The sequence below is a fragment of the Rattus rattus genome, chromosome 3, assembly GCF_011064425.1.
Source record: "Rattus rattus isolate New Zealand chromosome 3, Rrattus_CSIRO_v1, whole genome shotgun sequence".
Lineage (NCBI taxonomy): Eukaryota > Metazoa > Chordata > Mammalia > Rodentia > Muridae > Rattus > Rattus rattus.
The window spans coordinates 139425565-139430558 of record NC_046156.1 but is presented as its reverse complement, the minus strand read 5'-3'; the positions used below and the strand labels follow the sequence as shown (position 1 = coordinate 139430558).

Sequence of the window (4994 nt, the reverse complement as noted above, 5' to 3'; positions counted from 1 at the left end):
CTTCCAGTGACAAATTTAAAAGTAAATTAACAACCTAGAAATGTGGAGAGGCATTTGTGTGAAGTGGCACTAGACAGTCGATGTCAGTACAGCCTATATAAGTACCTTCTAGATGAGGAAAATATTCCCCATGGTGTCAAGTGCCTTGGAGTTGCATGGCATCCTCCCCACTATTAAAGGGCCACTTAGTACAATGGGGTGCAATTAAGGCAGTGGAGCCTGGATAGTCTGAAAGGTGATTCTCTCCCAAAGTGCTTCATTGGCTCCATTGTGTGAATAATAGATAATTTCTACATGTGATGCTATCCTTAGTTATCCAGTAGTAAGGAAACACTCTGGTATAGACTACATGGGAAAAGAATTATATTTCTTCAGTACATTCTCAATTCAAATTTTCTGCAATCTTAGCCTATGTTTTTCTTGCTCATTCTGAAAGGCTTGCATAACAATACTATACTTATGTGGTCTATTCTGGAATTTTATAGAAAAAATGATTTGGGGGAATTTTGTTCTGAAATGTATTTTTTTATTCTTCTTACCTTTAAGAAAGCCTTTCAGTTTGCACTGTAAATTCATGGAAAAGCTACTATTTTTAACTAATGTCAACCCTAATAGATTTTCAATATATTGATAGTGACTATGATGATATTATTTATTTGCATGTTAATACTATCTTTAAAGAAAATCTACCTTGGAAGACATGGTACCCTCCTTACTATCATTGTCATTAGATGATTTATGTGTTTTTATATTTTAAAAACATTTATTTGGCTCCATAGATTTGGGAACATACCTTTTCTCTACTTAGAGATTTAACCTCTTCAACATTTTCTATGTAGGACAGATCTGATGTGCCTAATATACTAGCCATTTTATGGTTATACCTTCCATGCTGCTCTTGGTCATTGACACTATGGTTTGACTGCTAGGGAGTTGGGGAATGGCGAATTTTGGGTGGTGGAGTTGCTGGAGATGATGGCCGGTGTCTTCGCCTTGGAGGACTTGCCAAAGGTAATAACCTACACGTTTTCCGAGGAGGGCTGGATGCCCTCTTAGGAGGCTTCTTTGGCGGTGACCGGGAACGATGAAGAGGACAACGAACTACTTCAGACAGTGATGCAAAAGAACGCCTTCTTCATCTTCCTGGACACCTACTTCTCCTGTGCCTTGGTCGAGGAGACATCCATCTTGGTGGAGTTCTTCTTCAGGGAGATGGCCATCATCTTGGGCTTAGCTGCCTTCTAGGAAAGTATGACCTTGATCAGGATCTATGTCGCCATCTTGGTCTAGTATGAGGAGGTGATTGAGAAGTGGTACAGGACCATGATTTGGAACGTGACCGAGATCTTGGTCGAGTCTTTTCCTTTTCCTTTTTGGAATTATTTTCTGCAGACGGTTCTTTGGGCCCTGGCTTGGGAGCTTTCAGGCTGTCACTCGTAGATGAAGCTTCTTTTACTAAAGAGTCTTTCATTCTCACCAATGGTTCTGGGAGCTCTGGAGATTTCTCCTTCTTTTCTGGGGCAGGGAAAGTCTCCGGCTCTTGGTTCTGTGATGGGGAGATCAAGAGTGACTGCGTCTTCTCTCTCTCTTGACAGGAGAAGATCATCTTCTAGGAGAAGGAGATCTGGATTTGTGTCTTTTTGGGCTGCGAGACTGCCCCCTTTTCTCTCTGCTGCTTTCTTTATTTTTTCCCCCTCATCCCTCTTATCTTTATCTTCATCTTGTTTTTTCAGAGATGCCTTTTTTTGTTGTTGTTCAGTTTGTCTCTGTTTTATCTCTTCCTTCTTCAACGCTAGGAAAACAGAAGGGATTCCAGTGATATTTTCTTATGCACTAAACAGCAGGGGCAACAGTTCTCCCATGAATTCAAAGAATCCAAGGATCTCAGTTATTCTTTGTTATCCAAGGCTTTGTAACCTCCAAATTTACTTTGCTCAGGTCCACCTTTTTTTTCTAGGCATTCTGTGAATTTCAGCTGCTTGAGGAGTTTCTTCTGTTTGTTGCTGAACCGAGATTATCCTGCTCCTTACTTGTTCCATGGAAGTTTCCCAGGTCCATCTTGCTGCCTCATTCTTAAAGTAAATATAAAAATTTTTTCCTATGAAAAAAAATATTCAGATATTAGTAAGATTTTCAAAAACACACTTTCCTCAAACTCTTAATATCTTAATAATTGCCCTTGTAAGATGCTAATTCAGTGACCTTTGCTTAGTCATGAATATCTTGAACATCAGTAATGACCCTAGGTGAGCATTTGACTTCATACAAAACCATTTTAACTTAGTCCAAACAACAGGTGTAATATATATATATATCTATATATATACCTATATCTATCTATATATATATCTGTCTTACCATCTTAGGAGGTATTATTTACTTTAATTATTAAAACAAAAAGACCTGAGAATATTTTCTTCAATAAAAGTACAAATAAAAGATTAAGAAGAAACACCTTACTCTTCCACTGTGCTTAGTTATAAAGTATGGACTCGTAATAAGAATGTTGCTGTAATTAGTCTCTAATTTAGTACTGGAAAATATTCAGGCAGGTTCATAAAGCATTTACTTATTTTCCACATACATGTTGGCTGTCGACATTGGTGCTTTGAGATAGATTAGTTGTATTTGTCACTAGTTATTATGTTAGAATCTTCACTTTCCTTTGACTTAACTTATCAGAATTCCAATAAAGATTTTAAAGTTTGTCTGCAACATTACTTTTTTTGGTAAAAAACCTATGACCTGTTTTTTCTAACATTGTATATATTTTATTTTTCTTAACTTTTATGTGTATCCATAAATCACATTTCCAAATGGTAGAAACAAACATTTTAAGTAGAGTACTTTGAAAATAATACTGAAAATAAATATCTGAGTTAAATGTTATACATTCTTGTGACAAAAAATAGAGAGCAGGACTCTGTGACAAAACATTGTTTTTATAGGCATTAAAGACAAATTCATATACCTAAACATGTTTCTAAAGCAACCCAAACAACATCTTCTGGCAAAGGTTATATAACTATTAGAAGTCTGTCAACTACAGTGTCAATGACATTGGCTAAGTAATGATCCCAAACCAAATACAAAACAAAGTAATAATGCTAAAGTAAAGTATTTCACTCATCTTTTAAAAAGGTGACATTGCTTTGAAGGGTTAAAATGAAATAGACAAAACAAGGAATTTCTAGGAGTAGGCATTGTAAAAGTGAATGGCAAAGGAGAAGAGGTAGACAGTAAGGTCAGCAGCAATCACAGTAGGTGCCCATCCTTACATAGCCATGTACAGGATGATATAGACTGCATTCCACATGAGCCCAAGCATTAAGGATAGACTATCAGCTATTTGATTCTTAAGTTCATACACATGTATCTACATATGTATGAGGGATACTATAATGTAAATTTAATTGCAAGTTAGCTATTGTAATGTAAAAATTATGGTTTGTGTTAACCAGCAGTGACCAGAAAGGGGAAAATAAAATATAGAAAGTTCCACAATTCTGAGTGTATTCTCAATATTGTAGTCAATTTTCTACTGTCATTTCTTCTGAAACACACATAATGGCTAAAGTGATATTAATTCTTTTCATCATGTTGAAATGAACTATGTTTTGTTGGTACTGTTAGTTGAGATTTTTTTATTCAGATATTTCAATAATTATATTTCTTAATATAGTGCTTTTATGTTCTTTAGTATAATTCTATATGGCAGAATTAGTTATTTCTTTATGACCTATTTCAGTAGATATATTTTCATCTGGGTCATGGTCATAAATTCTTCTTCTCACGGTTTCATTCTCTTTGTTCATTAATACCTAATGCCACTGATCTTCCTTTCCCAGGCAACAGGGAACAGAGTGGTGAGGAGGACCATAGATAGCCTGGATGTCCTCACAAATCTTTCCGTAGAAAAGGTCCACGTATCTTTCCCTAGTAAGCAATGGGACTGCATCACTGCATGGTACGGTGACTATAAGATTTATTGTCCAAACTGAGACACTTTCGAAAGTGGAAGGGAGTACTATTAATAATTATACCTGGACAACAGACATAAACCACAACTGTCCTGAGAAGCCAGGACGTATGGGCATCCCATTACATGGTGACAGTTCAGTGATGTATGAACAGGATCTTTCAAGCCTATAATGTAGCATGGTTTGGGATTCTTCTCTAAGCTAAAGCATTTCATATTGTTCATTCATGTGCATGCTCTGCTTCTGTATATCTAGGTCCTTCTAAAATTTCATGCCAAAGCTGTTTTTTATTTCTCATTTTGAAAGAAATAAACTTTCTTTCAACTTAGAAAACTATTCATTGTATCACTATTTTAAAGCTGAGAGGTTTGTTAGTAGTTGTCATTAAAAAAAAATCTTATTAAGTTAAAATGTAGCTCAATCATTTTCTTCTTTTCTGTCTCCAACCCCTCCCATGTAACACTCCCCAGATCTCTCTGAAAGTCATACCCAGGTCCCCCTTTTCTTTAATTGTTTTCACACACACACACACACACACACACACACACACACACACACACACTCCTAAATATATAAACTCAATATACTTAGTACATATAATGTTACATAAATGTATATGATTCTGTGGCTGACCATTTGATATTTAATATTCAATTTGGGAAGAATATGGCTGCCTTCCCAAATAAGGACAATGCCAATGGGCATGATAACTTCAAAGGGGAACTTTCATAGAGCTCCAAAGCTTAACCAAGACTACAGCTAAAGAGTATTGTGATCATAAGAAAGCAGTTGGCATTCTTGATAGCATCAAAAAGTCAAAAGGTTCCAGAGTGCTGTGTAAAACAAGTTGGATCCCTGAAGTAATTTTAACAAATTCTTAGTATGATCACAGTTATTATTTTATTCATTAATGTGTTGAATTATAAAAATTAATTATCAGAACACCGATTCAGTCTCATATTATGTACATTAAACTATAAGAAGAAAATGTAAAATTTCTATTTAGGGGATATA

At 35.6% G+C, this 4994-nt stretch overlaps 1 pseudogene; it reads right to left on the bottom strand.

The window, feature by feature from the left end:
* Positions 1 to 763: 763 nt before the first annotated feature.
* On the bottom strand, positions 764 to 2058 carry LOC116895953 (annotated as a pseudogene).
* Positions 2059 to 4994: the final 2936 nt, after the last annotated feature.